Below are 18,737 nucleotides of genomic sequence, written 5' to 3' on the forward strand. Positions count from 1 at the left end.
AATTTCTTAGTTAACATACTCCATACTACACAAAACCAATTCTGACTCACCCGGTCTGACTATAAATGTTGCTTCACGTTGTTGACTACATCTTAAGTTTACCTGACATCTGATTTCTGTATATGTAAAAATCTTGTGTTTGTGCTACCTGAAGCAAAAATACAACACAAATGTAACCTTCTACAGTTTTACACATCCACTTTGTGTGTAAAACTGGAACGCACACTTGTTTCATACAACGTGGTTGATAATTATAAAAAACACTGTAACTTTTTTCACCTGGCTCGCTAGACTTCATCTTCAGCATATTCTTAGTGGTAATGAAACTTGCAACACATGTGTGTTTTAATAAATGTAGGAATGGTTTGAAAGATACTGCACTAAAATAGAACAGTTTCCTCTTGTGAAATGAAACTTCCTTTCTTGCTTGAGCTATCCACTCTTCATCATCACACAAAGAATGAAGTGGGAGGTCTCCATGAAAGATGACAGATCTTCCTACAGATGGGGGAACAGGATATGTACTGATTAATCTATAGGTGACTTTGATAGTGAAAACTAAGGAGGTTGCCCCTGTTGGAATTTTAATGTGGGACTGACTCTAGACAAAGTAACTAAAAGATCATAAAATATTATTTGTTTCCACTTTGTTTAAAAATGTCTCTCTTGGGTGTAGACTTTGATAGCAGGGCATGAGAAAAGAGGGTTACAGTTCCATTTCACTTCTTTGATTAGTTTTTCGTTTATTACACTTCACCTATTTCAATTCTCAGACATGTATTTCAATCATCCCAGCCCTCATATATGTATCATTTTAATAATTTATTGTTTCAGTCTTGTCAGGAGAACTATCAGTTGAAACGATTCAATCTTTCAATAGAACCACAACAGGACAAATAGCTTGGTTAGTTTCTAGCTATCAAGAACTGTTGACAGCAATTCAATAATAAGAAACAAGGAAAGATAAAGATCTGTACCTCAAGATGAGAACTGAAGTACAGATCTGTTCAATTAGGAATGAAACTTATCACTGCATTTTCTAATGCATTTATCAATCCAACAGTTAGCTTCATTCTTCAGAGCAACTCTCTTAGCTTTGCATTTAACTTGCATGAAGCTGTTTGTTTAAATCCTTTCCTCCCTCAATAGCTCACTGTACATTACTGAAGGTAATATTTTTGTAAAAAGAGTGCATAAGGAACAGAAACATTTTTGTTTGTGCCAGCTTGGTTGAAGAAAAGCCCTTAACTGTAAGATGCCCGTGAAAACCATTTTTCATTACAAGAAGCCTAAAGAAGTTAAAGGGAAAAGGGCTGTCGGAGGAGCTACGGAAAAGCGAAGCTCAATCTCCTTTTTAGCGAACTTTTAATAGTGACCACCCTCCCTGACATCCTCAGCCTAAGTGCATAGCAACATTCCCAAGAGCAGGAGGGGGTCCCAGAGCATGCAGATGAGACCGCAGCTGCTGCACACTCTCAGTTCAGCAGAAGCCCCGGCACGGCCGGGCTCTCCCCGCACCGAGGAGGCGCATTGGGACTCCCTGCCCGCAGCTCCGCAGCGCCGGCGGGCGGCGAGCCCGGTGCTGAGAGGCGGCTCCGGTGGCGGCTCCCCTCGGGTCTCTCTCCTGCTGCTTTTTCCTGCTGCGTTAATTCTCCTCCTGCCTTCTGGCGAACCCGTCGGCAGAGAGATGCGGCTTCCCCGCGGCGGCCGCCTGTGCGTACGGGGGTGTGTTCATACGAGTACATAAATATCTATGCATTATACATCTGGGTGCGCCTGATAGCTGCGATAGAGCGTGTCATTGCAGCGCTGTCCGACGGGGAGGGCCGTGCCTGCGGGGGATCTCCGGCAGGGCGCTGCTGGAAGCACGAACGCGCGGAACAGGAGGGCGAGGAGCACGCAGGGCTTTCGAGAGGCACTGGGCAGCTTGTACCTCACTCCTTGTGCTCCCTTTGCGCCCCTCCTTGTCCGAGGCAGCCCGGCGGAGCGGCGCTGGCTGTGCGCCGGTGGCGGTGGTCGCCGCAGAGCCGTGCTCTGGGTTAGAGGCTGGGAGCCGGGGCGGGGAGAAGGCAGCGCTTCTGCCGCGCCAAGCCAGCCAGGCAAAGTGATAGAACCGGCGCCAAATTTCTTCCCTACATTGGGGGGTCGATGTACGTTCCCTCTGGCGAGCGGCCAGCCGAAACCCAGTCACACAGCTGGCAGAAAGGGCAGCCCGGGCAGCCGAGCAAAAGCGGAGGCAGAGTGAGGCAGGAGGGGGGCGGACAACTTTCCTGCCGGGCACCGGGTGAGCGGGCAGCCACAGCTCCCTAGAACCGGCGAGAGCTCCGCAGGCTCCGGGCGAGCGGGCTTTCCGCTGCGCGGGGAAACACCGCCTCCCCCGGGCTGCTCGGCAGCTCCGGCACCGCGCCCGGGACCGCGCAGTCCCTGCGCGCCGGAGGTCGCGCTCACCCGGTGGTCCCAGCTCACCCTCCCGCTGCCCGTGGGAAGCGGCTCCCGGCTCGCCGCCCGCTCGCCCCTCTCCGGCACGGGGGCCGGCCCGGGGGAGGGCTGCGCGTCACCGGATCTGGTGGCGCCGGCAGCGGGGCGGCGTTACGGAGCGCCCCGGGAGCGGCGGGGGGGCGGGCGGGGGTCCCGGGCGGGGCCGGCATCGCCGCGCCTGGCTGCGGCCGCGGTGGCGGCGCCGCGCCGCCTCGCCTCGCCTCGCCGCGCCTCGCCGCGCCTGGCCGCTCGCCGCCGCGGAGGGGCGGCGCTGCTCCCCGCACGCCCCCGCCCGGCGCCCCCGCTCCGTCTCCGGGAAGGGCGCGGGGAGCCCCACGCTCCCCCTGAGCGCGGCGGCGGAGTTCGAGCCGGCGGCGGCGGCCGGGGTGCGATGCCGTGTTAGCCGGCGGCCCGCCCCGAGGTAGCGCCGGCGGGAAGGAGCGAGAGTTGCCGAGGCTGTGGCTGACACCATGGGCACCGGGCGGGGGGGCGAGGCGGCCGGGCTCCCTGCGCTCCTCGGCTGAGCCCGGGGATGTGCCGGCGCCCGGAGGAATTATTTTGGAACTAGCACGGAGCGGTGGGAGGAGGACGAGCGACACAGCGTTTCGCAGCTGCGAGGAGGTCGTCCGGCGGTGCTGTATAGGCAAGTAAGCTCTTGCTTCCTTTTCGCTGCGTTCCCTTCGTTCTCGAGTGACTTTTTTTTTGCAGCTGCTGGTCGCTTGCTGCCGGTTCGGAGGCAGGATGGTCGGCGGCGCCAGCAGCAGTTCTCGGGGGCTGAGGTGCGGGGGATTGGTGGCCAGGATTGCAGGGGAGCCCCACTCCAACTCTGCCGGAGTCCGCCGCGGGCGCACCGCTGGTGCGGTGCTCCGGTGCATAGCCGGGAAGGCAGCTCCGTGTCCCAATGCTTCCCACTTCTGCAACTGTAAGAGATGATGCCTTTTTTCCAGGCATTTCATAATGTAAAATGCCTTCTCCTCTTTGCTGAGCTGTAACTAAATTGTAGGAGTCACTGAATTGCTTTCCATCAGTGCTTCTTGTGGGAGAGAGGCAAGAAGCATGTTAGCCTTTCATACGCACTTATGGGTTCAGATAGTGAACCCGGAGTTTTGATTTTTATGCCCTTAACTTTCTTAAACCCTGCCTGGTGTTCTTCCTTGAGATGCTCTTGCTATGAGGTTATCGTTCGTCCAGCCTTGTTTGTTTGCTTTTAGCCTGTGGATATTTATTGCTACACTTGACATGGCAATGAAGGGAAAAGTTGACTGTAATTTATTTCAGTGTATGGAGGACAGGTTGCAGGCAGGGGACTAATTCTTCTCTCAGAGGAACTCCACTTCAAAGGAAGAGGCCCATGGGGCTGTAATCTGTAGCTGAAAACTGGGAGAGCTCAGAGCAGACCGGTCACGCTGCAAAGAACGAGTTCTGTTCACCTTTAAGCGGTGATAGCGTTTAAGCTAAGCTGCCTGCCTGCCTTCCCGTACCTGTGAAAAGACCTGACTCTGAAATGCAGGGAATAGAGATGAGAATGCTGGGCAGGTCTGGGAGAAGGCAGAACTTTAGACAATGTGTAATTAAGTTTGCTGTTACTGATTTCCTCAGTATCTTCTCTATGAGCCTGAAAACTGCAATCTGTTACAGTGACCTTGATGCATGTTGTATTCTAACATGAAAGTGGCACAGAATAAAAGTATTTACCCATATTTACAGCTAAGCTCTGATGTTTCACTAGGAGCTCATTCAGTTTCAGGGAATGTGGCAGTTTCAGCAGGGGCACTGGGCATGGTATGTGTGTAGGAAATAACTTGGGAAAATAACTTGCTAATAGTGATGAAAGTAAAAGTTGAGGTGTTGGAAACGTATGTTTCTGCAGAAATGCCACTGTGTGTGAAATGTCTGTTGAGTTTTGGATATTTCGTTCTCTAATCAGTGAGATCTGTACTGAAAGGAGTGTGTGGGTGTGTGTGGAAATCTCAAGGCTTCCCAGGTTAATGCACTTTCAGTTGTCAGCAGCAAGAGATCTTTTTGTGCACCGAAATACACATTTTTACGTAGATGCAAGATTGACACGATAAGATTAAAACGTGTTGGGATGTCAGTACGGTGAACATGCAGCTAACTCAAGTTTAAAGATGAAAGATAAACTAATCCTTTCCCTTAATGGTGGAAGGTGATCTGCCTGGAGGGAGTGTCAATTGTTTCAGTGCAGTTTATGGAGAATGTTCATATTTTTGTCTCTCTGTGAAACACAATTAGAATAACTGTTGCTAGACAGTGGGATGCAAACCTATCCATTACTTAAAACACTCAGCTTATTCTGCCTCATATAAAAAAAAAGTATAGTTTCTGGCAAAGTCTGCCTGTGGTTCTGTTGTAGTAATTCCTTCCTCTGTTGCAGAGTGGCAGGCTTTCACTAGGCATGTGCAAGGGAGAACATGAAACACTGAAACGTGCACTAGTCTGGAATTCATTTGGGCTATGTATTACATTCGAGGTTTCCACAGTTCGCATAAGTAAGTGCTTATGCCTGATTATATGAATAAATGGGGTTTAAAAATTGAATTAGCTTTGTCACTTGTGATGCATGTTGCAGACTTCTTCCTTTTTAGTCTCTCAAACTAATCTAATGCTATACTCACTCTTTGCCTGGAGAAGAAGAAAACATAATTTAATGATTTATCATTTGGCTTTTGCTGTGTCTTGTCCCATAGCTATGAGATAATCTAATGAAGGCCCCCATCACTGAATTAAAGGACATGGTGCTCTAGACTTTCACTTACAGTCAGATTTCCCCTCTTTTACATGGCTAAAGAACAGAGTTTTAACAAGGTCTGAGAAAAAAAGTAAATGTTGCTTTTTCTGTTAGAAACTCGAAAAGAAAGGGGAAGGTAAGACTTGAAGTTTTTAAAGACATGATAAAAAAAATCTACTTTTAAGATATTAATCAACCTCCTGTGCCTTCACACATTTCTTTATCTTTTATTTGTTACTTGTCAGAAAGCCTTCCTGCATAGTAATACTTTATTTTACAATGTGTGTAGTTCTCAATTTTAAAAATTCAGGAGTGGCTATCACACACTTCATTGTAAGGCTGTTCTAGAATCCTGTTTAATGATCTGTATTCCACTTGGCTTGTATCTTTTGAATCAGATGTTTCCAAAGTATGTTATATTCAACTTTATAGTATGCATTTTTGTTTTAATTCTATGTAAATCTCTTTACTAGAGAAGAATGTTGACCTTGATTCAGAAATTTCAGGGCAAGCTCAGAAGTTGCTTTTCTTAATTTTTTCATGTTTTCTCAGTCATGCTTTTTGGGCATAGCTTTTGTGAACTGACAGAAAGACCTGTAAGCAAAATTAAAACCACCACCAATTAAATGTGATTTTTCTAGTGAGCCCAGCCTAGTTGTGTGTGTAATTTCTATTTATTCATCTTAGATTGAATATTAAGACAAACAAACAAGAGCTGTAGTCTGCTCTCAGTTCTTCCCTCAGAAGTGCTCAAGTACCATTTCTTCATTTTTGTAACTTAGCACTGGTCCTTGTGCCTGAGCTGTCATCATTTCTTTCTGATAGTCATCACCAGGTCTGCTTGTATTCACTGTTAAAAAGCTAAAGTGTTGTGAATGATAAGAAACATCCACAGGATTTAATTTGTCATGTTTCTTAGCCCTTCCCATGGGTGTGCTTTCAGTTCAGGTTTCCAGAGAGAGGCCTGAATGTGGTTGGGTTGAATCCCAACATGAGTCTGCTACATCACCGTGTTCCTCTGGCAGCATGCTGTGACACTGGCTCAGCACTGTTACACTGACAAACTTCTGCATTTGCTCAGTTTTGTCTGCCATAACTGGAAGCCTCAGAAAGCCTTTCTGTTGTTGTGGCCAACCTAGATTTTCTGCATTCCTGTTGCATATCAGAGGAAAGAGAGAAAGCATACATTAAAAAACCAAAAATGCAGAACTCAAAACAGGTCATGTCTCAAAGATATAGCTGTAATCAATACCAGGGAATGCAGTGGAGACACATCCAGGGAAATTCACTCATGTATTTAATTATCCAAGGAGGAAATTATTATTCATCTTGAGAGATTGATTTAGTAGGTGATGTGCCTACCCCTTATGAAGAAGGGGAGCTATGTGATAGACAAACAAAGCTTTTTTTCAGTTGGGGCTGTCACTGTTGTTTGGGACTCTGAGCTTCTCTTCAGTAATTAGCTTGGATTGGCCAAAAGAGGTGGAACACTCTGTTGTGTGATGGAGCTGATGCTGCAGCAGCCAAGAGCTGGGTTGTTTCCTGGGGATTTGCTCTCTTCAATTTATTAAAGTAATGAGTATAGGAAAACTAATCAAGAAGAGTGTTCGGGATGAGATTAATTTTATGGTTCATTCTCTGGTTTATTTTGGGTAGTACTGGGCAAAACCATGAAAGTTCTTCACTGTGATACTTATGTGAGAGTAGCAATAGTTTTGACTGACATATATAAATATATGTAATATATATATAGCCACTGAAATTCCTGTGTAAGATGTGATTCAGTGAAGGCACTGGTGCTTTACTACTGGCATGGATACTGAGTCTGTGAAAGAACTCATGGCTTCAAAGGATGCTGTGGCTGCAATTGATTGATTGCTCAATTCCGCAGGTGTTTATCATCTGGAACAGGGATGAATTTTTAATTTTTTTCTATGAAGTTTGTTGCTTGCTCTTAGATTTGGGTGTTCGTTCCTTGGTTGATTGAGATTTTCATTCAAAGGTGTGCTTTTAAAGTGACAAACATCAAGCACTTCTGAAGGGTTCATTGCTTGGAGCTTTTGAGATAACACCAGAGGAGGAACAATTTATTCACCAGCTTATTCTGAAGTTTGGCTTTATTTTATTTTTTGTTCCTTTTCAATGTGTTTTTTCAAATAGTGAACAGTGTACTTGGTTTCATGTTGAAGATGTTAGAAATGGCATTTAAAGTAAATTTTATATTGCTTTTTGGTCAAATTATTCAAGATTTAAGTGTGAATTATAGCTATTTGAGAAAAAAAAAAACCTACATGCATTTTCCCCTCCTCTTTTTGTATTAAATTTATTTTAAAAACAGCTAACCATAAAGAAGTGAGAATGGGAATGCTGTTTATGACATTCATATTTCTTCTGCTTTCTGTCAAAAACTAAAGGAAATTTCATCATCTTGTACAAATGACAGACTATCATGAGTGATACTAATCATGTCCTCTGATTCTTTCTTGGTGTAAAGACTATTTTGCTGTTTTTTTGAATTTAGTGTAAAAATGCCATTGATTTCAACAGGTATAATACTAAGAACTTGGGAATATTTAAAACTACTTAAAAATTTTGATAGTCATACTTAATGTAGCTGTTAATATTTGTCTTAATATAAAGCACTGATTCTTAATTACAGAATTGTTTCTAAAATAATTTGCTGGTTTGCATTTTCTAAATATATATTCATTCATAATTATGTGAGATAGCTTTTTCTAGTTTCTCTGTATGCCAAAATCTTTTGATTGACTCTTTTAACAGTTCTGAATAATGAACTGTATGCTTCAGCTTCAACGACACAAATGGGCATTGATTTTCTTTGACTTGCTTTTGACCCCTAAAGAAGTAAAGTCATTAGAATTATGCTTGAAAGAGCTTTGCTCTATCTCCTATAATTTTATAGATATTTTAAACAGGCCTTGGGAACTAATCTATGCTAATCAGATTTTTTTCAAGTGAAAAAGGAGGGGAAAATCATCAGCTCTACAGTTGTCTTGCAGCTCTAGGTTTCTTCACTCACAGCTGTCTGCCTGCATCCATTAGCAGTTGGTATCGCAGCTGTACATCCCTGAATGCAGCAGAATTCACAAACAGTTCTTCTCACAACTGTCTAATTGGTTATCAGATGGCAAACATTTATGTGAAGAGTTTGGTCAGTGCAATGCAGTTTTTATTCAAGTAACAAAACATGCAGTAATGCATGTGTAGAGTTCCTCCCTGAAGATAGGCTTTGAATAAAGGCATCAGATCTGTGCCTCTACAGGTTTTATTGTCTGGAGTGTCTTCGTTCTCATTCTGTGAGTTATGTGGTTTACTTCTTTATGGACACAAAATGAAAAGGTAAAATGTAAAAAATAAAAAGGTCAAACATAGTAGTAGTTTTCAAAGTCAGCTGGAGAAATGGATGCAAGAGCAAATTGAGTTTACAATGGTGAGGAGCTGGCGTGGTTGACACATTATGAATCGGGCAAGATAGGGCCCTTCCAGGGGTTCAGCTCCTGGCAGGGCTCCCGCTCCCTAAACTAAGCAACTCCATTAACCTAAATGCAAAATTAGTCACTCTGATGCTTTTTCAGCTGGAGCAACTTCTCTATTGAATACAGGGACATTCGTGAAGGAGTTTCATGGGAGGAAGCGCACTGCAACTGTGCTAGAGGCGTTTCCAAGCAAAGTGCATCAAAATCATGACAGCATCTGATGATGATCACCTCTCATTTTATTTAAGCTCCCTGAGATAAGAAAGGACCTTCCTGGATAATTTAATGCACAAGGAGACAATTTCTTTCTACACTGTGTCGTTAGTCTACCAGCTATTTAATTCTTAAGCATTATTAGTTCATCATATGCTTCTTTTCACAACTTACTGTCTTATGCAGTAGTGATGTTGTCTGGGCTGGTTCTTTGAGGTGTCTTAATTAAAACTACTTAGATTTCAGGTTATTAGTCTGTTTCATTCATCAGGTTTCCTTTTCACTACATTAAATAACTTACCTAACCTCCAAAGGGAGAGCTGACCTTAATGATCAGTGATTATATATTGTATTGTTCTTCATGTTTTTAATGCTATTTATGTTTGCAAAGTTTTCTTAATTTAGAAAAACCCTAAACCTTCTGATTTTTGGTAGGTGGCTCAGAGTACTCATTGCATGCTTTGATTAATGGAGAAATCCAGTTGCTAACAGTGATTTGATATTGCTATTTGTCACTATGCTCCTGCACAACGTGCCCTTTCATGCACATCTTACTGCCTTTTTTTAACCTCTTCATGATGTATCTTCAATACTTCTTTCTGAAATGAAAATCCTAAGGTTAATCTCAAGCATTATTCCCTCAAATGATACATCTTGTATCCAGTTGATTGTTTTCTCAGGTCTAAGATTCTGTAGTTTTTGCGCTGTGCTTCTGTGGTTCTATGTACAGCTCTTTATTGAGTTTAATACATAATTCTTTTTAAACCCTGTGTCATGTTTAAACCCATGACTTTTTCTTTTTGAAATGAGACTTTATTTTTTGTTTTACTGTTAACTCTTTACTATTACGTATTAGCTGTACTTGTCTAACTGCAGCAAAGGCATTTTTTGGGAAAAAAACTCCCCAGCATTTTGGGAAATGAAAACTAAAATATTTGGGCATCATTTCCCTTTTGGAAAATTACAAGAACATTATCCATCATCTTCCTTTTAGTCTAAAGAGTATGAAAAGACATAACATTTCCCCTGCTAGGTACTGCATGATAGTACTGACCACTATGTGTATACACCTGTATGCCTTCTCTACAGGTTTTTGATGGCTGCAGAACTGTGAGCCTGAGATCACAAGTAGCTGGGGTCATAAAGGTCTAGCCAGACTGCATGAAAGAAGGCAGTAAAATATTGTGGGTTTGCTTTTTCATTCTTTATGCTGTGATAGAAAGAGGGTCTGTATGACCCTTGAAAAGAGGAAAAGGTGAATAGTTGCATTTCTAGACAAAGCACAGAGAGAACTGCAAGAAGGACAGAAGCAAGATATTTGATGAAAGAGCTTCTGTCTGTGTTTTTGTGGGGAAAGAGGTGCTTTCCAAGACAGCAATTGTTCAGTAATCTTCAGAATTGCATCCTTGAAATAAGAGACCTGCTGCTTGTGAAGAGTTCTGCGAGAAAGTATTCCCTTTCCATGAGAGAAATGTTCGGGTAAGGCTGTATTTGTGTCATTTTTCTCCAGAAGTTCCATGAATTCCCCATATTTAAAGCAGAACTTATGTACAAGAACTCAGTTGCATCCTTAGATGGACTACTTCCTTCTTCAGGTACATCTGTGGATCTAGTTGAGAAGCTCTGGTTTTTTGGGCTGTCTGAGGTTGGCCTCAAAGTGCACAAAAATCAACAAAGAAATCATTGAGGTTCTTGTGTTGCCGCATGTTAGGAGAGACACAAAAGTGGTGTCATCAGAATTTCTCATTCTTTTTGCCCTGCAACACATAAACATATAGGTACCTCTGTCTTAAGATGAATTCTGTCACAAATTTGGCTTCCTACACCCACCTGTTTTAAAAATAGAATCTACAGTATTCAGAAGTTTATGGAGACTACGTGGAATTACGAACCTCATTGCACAATTCTAATTTATTTTCTAGGAAAGTTGTCTGGGCACCTTACTTTCCAGCAAGTGGATTTGGAAAAAACATCTGGAAGCACTTCTAGGTGCAATTCTAAAAATATAAAAATAAGATTCTGTGCCTTTTAAATACTAATTCTGCTTCAGAGAAAGTAGATGAGAAGGAGGCTGCTTTCATGGATCAAGTGTCAATATTACTTGAGTTACAAAGCAATACACCAGCTTAACTTACATTCTTTCTTTTATGTCAGCAGAATTGTCTTTTCTGGATGGCAAGAAGTATCTTAGATCTTCCTACGTATAATGTCTCTCTCTGGAGGCATTTAAAGTGCTGAAAAAACCTCTGCACAAAAGCTTGCAAAAAACATGAAGTACTTTGAAGTTCTGCAATTATGGCTAAATGTCACTTTCTGCAGGTTTATGGCATGTAAGTAGCTGGAGATGCTACTGTGGGGAAAAACTAGTCCTTCATCTTTAAAAAATACACCTCATAGGAGTAACCTGTATTTATGACTGTACAAACTGTCCCACTATGTGTTTGAAACCTGTGGTCAAAACTCATCTGTTTTTCAAACCTTTTTCTTAGCTTCAAAAGAGCGTTGAATTACATAAATACCATCTTTTATTTGGAAGATTTTCTTACCACCATACATCTGAAATACTTTTCTTGGATTTAGAAATCATGATAAACAACCTGAAAACATTCCTGTAAGTATTACAGTCTAATGCTAGACATAAAAATTATCTCTAATACAAGGCAGTTGTTTTAACAGTACTGGGGACCATTTGGGGTGAAGATAAGGGACAGTGTTTGACATTTTAGTTTCAGACAATGCAAATTTACTCAGCTTAGTAAGTGCTTTTGATTAGGAATAACTGTATGTACCAATAGCACATATCTAGGCAGCCTTCAGTTTAGGGTGAGGGTTCCTCTAGAGTCTGCAAATCTAATCTTCAGAAGGACGTTTAAAACTTTAAAATAATGGGAAGTAAAAATCCATGAAGCAGTAATTTATGAGAATAACTTGGTGTGTTACATGCAGCAGATGTCTAAAGGGTACTGCTGCTCACAGTCTGAAGGCTTCTGGAGGTACTGCTGCTCAGAATCTGTAGCTGCTGGAAAGCAGACACTGCATGTTGTTCTGTGTTTAGAGAAATTGTTTTGGGGTTATGCTCATGGCAGTTGTATTGCTGATTTCCATAGCAGCCTGCCTGCAGCTGCCTGGAAGAAGAGTGCAGGTGTTTTGCAAGAGCAGGAGAGGCATGATGTGTGACTGAATCAGCTCCTTCCTCAGCCATGGGGAGGATGTTCTTCCACTGGATGCTCAGTTTTCATCAGTCTGGGAAGCCTTTGATTTACTGAAATACTCCTCGCAGCTTTTGAAGTGTGAAATTACTTGTATGATGGTCCCTTTTGTGTAAAGCCTCGCTGAAGTGCTCCTGTTAAAAGCTTGGACACAATATTTCTGCTGCAGGTTGTGGCTGTTGTATTGGGGCTGGGTGAATAAAGCCACATAAACTCCAAAGTCTTGGAGGCAAAAAGCCGAGTTTATTAGAAACCACACATTATTTTTACAGACAGTTTTGATAAAGGTGAAGCTGATTGGTTCTTAATCAACACCCTCACACCATTAGCTAATTAGCAGCAACACCCCTTCTGTAAACGAGAAACATGTTCAAAACACCAGCTGCAGGATTGTTTTAATTCTACCTCTGAGCTTTCTCAAAACTTCCCAGAGGAATGTCTGGGAAAGTTTATCTGACTTTCTTCTCTGCATCCACAGTTCTCAGCATCCACAACAGGTCAGTGAACATGCTGCAGGTAGTTGCTTGTGGCAAACCCTATATTTGGGGTGGGTGTTCTGCCACAAAAACCTTGGGCTCTGATTGCCCTCACAGCCATTACTGATGTCTCTTCCCATCTCCCATGCTGCATATTGTAGCCCATCATGTCAGTTGCTCCTGTGTTTGCAATATGCCAGCACCAGGAAGGCTACGCATTAGGTTTTTCCTGGCCATCTCCTTGGGTGGTATCTTGCAGGAAAACATGAGATTAATCATGGTTATTTATGATATTGATAAGAGAGAGAGACTTACTTTCGGGAAGCCTGTGAGATCTTCAGCATAATAATCCTGTAGTGGTGTGCTACAGTGATATAAAAGTACCTCCTTCAGGGAAGAAGTGGTACATGGGGAATTTTCCGTGTTGTTTGTATGTACAGCAGTGAGCATATATGGTACCTCTTTGAGATAAAGGTGGCATCATGATAGAAGTGACATGATAGAGAAGACTATCAACCCATCTATAAAACTTCAGGAATAACATTTGTTTATTTTTTCCTATTAGTGATACATACATACAGGAAATATATTTCTTTTATATAGCCATAAGGCATGATTTCTGCTTTTCAGCCAGTTTTTCCCTGAAGGAAAGACAAAATTGGCAATTTGAAAACAGCTTATTCTGATACTTCTGAGAATGGTCTGTAGTTAGAGCTTCACACTTATGATTCCCCCCGCAATATTTGTGTTGTATCCTTTACTGGCTTCCATCTTGGACAGTGTATGTTTTACACATATTTGTGTGCATACATGTGTTCAGACTGGATAAATGTCTGTAGCAGATAAATATCATATATGTGTCAAATATGATATACTATATGCTTTTCAGCCTTGGTAGCCCTGGAATTTGGAAATTTGTAATAAAAGCATTTTTGATCATGAAAGCAGCCACATTACATGGCTGGATGTTTTTGTGGTTTCTGTTACACCTATGTAAAGTAGAGAGTGGCCTGTGCTTGTACAGGGATTGACCCTCTTTGAGATAATCTTTCTCAGTCTGCATACCCTTCTCAAATCTATTCAGAAATACAAGTGAGGATCATCTTCCTGGCCTGTTCAATATTCTCTTTACATGCCTCTGCTAGTTCTTCCTCCCTCACATCAAACTGAACCTCTTTTTTGTTTTCAAAGGTTTTGTTTAGTAAAGCCAAGCATTAGATGCTGTATTTAGCAGCTTACTGAGGTTTTTGTTCTTACCACTGGCCCATCACTGTCTGAATTGCCTGAAATTTCCGCAATACATGTTTTTCTGTGCCTTATGAAAGTATAAAAATTCTCTTCTTGAAAATCTGCCTTTATAACATTTGGTTGTCATCTTCTGCTAGGATGCTTGCAGTGGGTTTCCATCTGGAACTGATTTCAAGCCTAAATGAGAAGTTTTTTTCAGTGGATCATTTTCAGTAGTTTTGTAGGAATAGCTTTATACAATTCTGTGAAATCTTAATGCTTATTTCTTTTAATAATAGAAATTCCTTCTTTCACATTTTTGTCCTGTTAATCCAATAATAGTATCTATTGTTTGTATACTGCTGTGTATTAATATATCCTTGCTCAGGGCGTGAAAATAGTGCTTCTTGTTTCAATAACTATGCTTGACAACTGAATTTAAAACTATTTAATACAAATTTCTTTGGTGAAATAGCAGTTACTTCATGTGAATATTTTTATACATCTGCCTTTGTGCCACACATATCAGACAAGGGGAGATTACCTGGAAATTTATTTTCAGTTTGATAAGACAACCCTGTTTTCTTTATGGAGGAATCTTCAGCATTTGGTGGCAGTTGCGGCAGTGTTAGCTTCCTTGGACTTAGATCTGTTTCCATTTCTTCAGCAATAGAAAATTCAAAGTGTCAAGAGTTTAGATTAAAAATAAAGGGAAAGGATTTAATAATGACCTGCTTGATCAGGAAAAATTACACATGTTAGTCTGAATGTACAGTGAATTAAAAAATGCAGTGAATTAGTGAAGAGATGTCTTGCTCTTGAATCCAGACCGTGAAGATGTGAAGTGTGGAGAGACGCAAAAAGAAGATGGATTCTGTTCACTGGCTCCTCTCTGAGTCACCATCATGCCCATGAAATGTTGGATTGAGCAATGAGCATTCCAAGGAGCGAGCAGTGCTGGATGACTGCACAGCTGACCTGCCTCCTCCTTGGAAAACAGAGCTTGGTCTTTTGTTATACTCCATACTCTCTTCCTCAGAGGTTGCAGTCCACAAATAATATAGCAACCAACCGTACTGTTGGAAAACAGGAATGGTGAACCTGTTTTAACTAAAGAGAGGTGAGTTGTTGTGGTTTGTGGGCTTGTCAGAAGCTGTGTGAAAAATTGGTTATTAACTGGTCTGTTAAATTTTTTTTGTCTCATCTATATTGTAGAATTTTACCTCAAGCTTTTTATTTTTATTTATAATATTTTTATTACTGGAGTTTAAGAAAATTCCAAACCAGTAAGTTTTAATTTAAACCTACTTTTTTCAGTTTGGCAATGCCAAGTGTAGGGAATAGAGCACGGTCTCAACAGTGAAGTGGAACTCTGAATTGGATTTACTCTGTGATCATCACATAGACTTGTGCACATTGCATAAATTTCTTTTGGTTCATTTATCTCACTTAGCTTAAATTCACACTTTGTGCACACATGGTTAGTACTTTGAGACTTCATTAATGAATGGTTACATAAAGGTTTATTTTCAGTAGTTAGAGACAGTGGATGCATATAGTGTGTTAAATATTGATTTACATGTGCTTTTGGTTTCTCAGAATGTTTTTCATGATCTCATAGTAAATTACTGTATACTTGGTCACTACTTTCTTTGATGTATTAGTTTTTGGAAGAACATTACACAAACCTGGAAAATAATTTGATTTGTTGTAGGAACCTTTTAAATGGATTTGCCTAAATCTATTCTTGACATCAATTAAATTTATTATGAAGTCATATTTGCTCATTTAGCAGTCTGTCTTACCTAATACATTGTAAGGAAGAACACTTGGAAGTCTTACAATTCAAGCAGTGGAATAAACACTTGAATTGATCTCTCTGTAACCATTCTGTCTGTGAATAGAGCCACAACTGCTAAATAAATGTTTTATTTTTCTACTACAGCACTGTAAAAGGAAATAGTGATTATTATTTAGAGAGTTGTAAATTCCCAAAATAAATTGCATTTTTGTTTGTATTTAAAAAAAACACAGATGAACAGATGGGAAAGTAGCCCATACTGCTTCTCAGATTCTGACTTTAAAAAAATCTTTTCCTACATCAGTATTTAATTTCAAAACTGCTCTGTGGACAAATGCGCAAATCTGTATATGAACTTGTTATGACATTACAATTTTCATGTTATCACAATAGTTAAAATAAAACTGAAGTACAGGAATAATTTGAATGAAAGTGGAAAGATAACCTAGTATGAAGCCAGCTAGAAAATACTATCAAACCAGTTTCTAACATTTTCTTTAGGATGACTTCACTGTCTTACTAAATACTTATGTTCTGGCAAGGCCTCTGCTGTATCAGGCCTGTGTGTGTGGGCTTCATGGTGTAAATAGCATGGTAGTAACAGTCCAGGTTATCCCTTTAAAGCCGAGAGAGGAGAACTGCCCATGCTGATTCTGTCTGTCCCACAGCACCTTGACAGCTACTCATTCTGTAAGATGAATCAGCAAGCAAGTGTATTAATTGCTGATATGAGACATTAACCACTTAGAATTTATGTTTTGGTATCCTAGTATTCAACAGATGCCTGTTAGGAAAGATTTGTCTCTGGTTTACTTTGAGGTGGTAGGCTATCTATCAAGAATAAAAGCTCACATCCCTGGTAGATGTGTTAGTTGGATTAATAATGGAGACTGTGCTATCCGGCTTAGTGTTTGCACAAAGCGTTTAGGAACTTTCATTGTCCGTACATCTCCTTGTATGACACATTTTGCTGCAATTGAGTATGGGGAAAAGACTGCAGGCGTGTAAAAGCTTCAGACAAACAACTGTTGCCCACCCTTCACCCTTGTGTGGGTACATATGTGCGGCATGATAGCAGAAACTTTATTTTCCTGGGCAACCAAATTAAAAACCAATCACATCTATCCCAACATGTCCTTAGGTTTTTTGTTACTCTCTGGACGTTTGGCCTGCTGTGTTGTATTTCAGAATAAAATTGTGTGTTTATAGAAAATGTATTGTGAGTCCTAGTTAAAGCTTATTTTGGCCAAATTGTTATTATGATAGAACTGGGAAAGGCAGTTCATTAACATAGATTGGGATGTGAGACATAGGCTTCCATTAATTTGTCTGAATACTTTTTAAATTATGGCTGGGGGACTGTAAAATTTACTTTAGTGTTCAACAAATGGGCTAAGAGAAAAAGTGATCAGTGGCAGAAGGCATTTTGCAAAGAAACTGGATGGATGAAAGGCTTCTGCTGCATAGTTTCAGGCTCTGCAGTTCATCATTATTCAGTCACAAAGATTAAAGCAAATTAGAGTTTAGAAACTATGAACCAAGAGCTGCCCAACAAAATGTCCAAAGTCACAGGGGAGCACTGCAAACTGATTCAAATGCACAGGGATAATTTCCAGAAACCCTATTTGTGTTTAAATATTTATTACCACTTTAACTTTTTATTTTCCTATGACATATGTCTCTTTCCCATGCCAGATTTCCAGTCTTTGAAAGAACAGTAAACATTTCTCTCTCTTGCAAAAGGAGGAGTCATTTGGTATTCTCTTATTCCTGTGGCAGTAGCAGGGGACTGTACTTTGAAACATTTTACTTAATGATTGGAGTTGAAATTTTTTTTCACTAATGAGTATTTGTTTTTTGGATTTGATTTTCTTTTCTTTTCTTTTCTTTTTTTTTTTTTTTAATGTGATACCTAACCCTCCAAGAAACTTTATAATAAAGTATATTAATTCCCCCTGCATTTTTGGGGAGCAGGAGTACCTAAAGTTACTCAGATCCTCCCATATCCATGCAGTGTTCTTGAAAACTGAATGTAGCATTCAGACCTGCATTTTTAAACCATGTTAAACAAATTGCCCATAGAACTGAGGGAACAACATCTCATTGCTGGCAAAATTGGCACAATTTGTAAACTGGCTTAATGCGTCTGTTGGTTTCTGTTCAAATGAAAGGTGTGAAATGTTTTTGTCTACCTGAGTGTATTTTCTATAATAAGACAAATTTCATCGTGATAGATTCTAGTAAAATTTTGCTCCTGGCAGAATATTGGTGCATGAATGCTATGGATCCCCAGGAAACTGTGAGCTTTAAGCTGAATCAGACTTGAGAGTACTGAAAAACATTTGTTCACAGGCATTTTTGGAAGTACAAAACCATCTATGTCAGTATAGTGTGTGCTTCAGAGGCTTTTCATATCCTAAAAGAAGGGAAATACCTTAATATATCTTAGAGGTTGGGGTAAGGAGCAAAAGAGAAATCTGACAGATATGTAATTCACCTTGCCTGTTTCAGTGCTGTGTAAAAACTGAATGTGAATCTGTAGGAGAATGAGGGGAGGAAAGTGGTCACTTGCACTCTTTTCATACATTCTAAGACTGCTAATCTGAAAGGCTAGTTCTGAACAAACAGCAGGATCAGTATGCAGAAAATCTTGTAAACACATACCTGTAATTTAAAAAATAAATTTCTAGCAAGAAGGCTTTTCTAAAACTCATGTTCAGTACTCAAGTTTGTGTTTCAATACAGTAGTGAATTTACGTCTCATGTCTTCACATGAGTAACCTGGTTTGCTGATAACATTGTTTATCTTTCTCAAATTTTTCATCCCCTTCTAGTGGACGTGTGCTTTTTATTCAATATACTCAGGGTGCCTTACATTCAACTAGACAAAAAAACCAACTTAATCTGGTGGCATCAATCAGGCAGAGAACTGTTACGCTAAAACAACTTTCCTTTAGCAAAGGTTGACAGATCACAACTCTAAAGCTGGGGAACAAGTCAGACAAGTTTATATCACAAATGAAAATAGTGAGGTATGTCTAATAAATTTGGAACTCATTGAAGAAGATAAACTGGGTTCATTGGGTC

The 18,737-nt window shown here is 40.8% G+C and overlaps 1 protein-coding gene across 2 annotated transcripts in view; it reads left to right on the forward strand.

Moving 5' to 3' along the window:
• Positions 1-2,845: 2,845 nt before the first annotated feature.
• SNTG1 (syntrophin gamma 1) overlaps positions 2,846-18,737 on the forward strand; it is a 326,664-nt gene continuing 310,772 nt past the window's right edge. For both annotated transcript variants that reach the window (XM_059481150.1, XM_059481159.1), the window contains exon 1: positions 2,846-3,121. The gene's annotated coding sequence lies outside the window, so the exon portion shown is untranslated. The remainder of the gene's footprint in view (positions 3,122-18,737) is intronic.

The sequence above is a fragment of the Ammospiza nelsoni genome, chromosome 1 (genome assembly GCF_027579445.1).
Source record: "Ammospiza nelsoni isolate bAmmNel1 chromosome 1, bAmmNel1.pri, whole genome shotgun sequence".
NCBI classification, from domain to species: Eukaryota; Metazoa; Chordata; class Aves; order Passeriformes; family Passerellidae; genus Ammospiza; species Ammospiza nelsoni.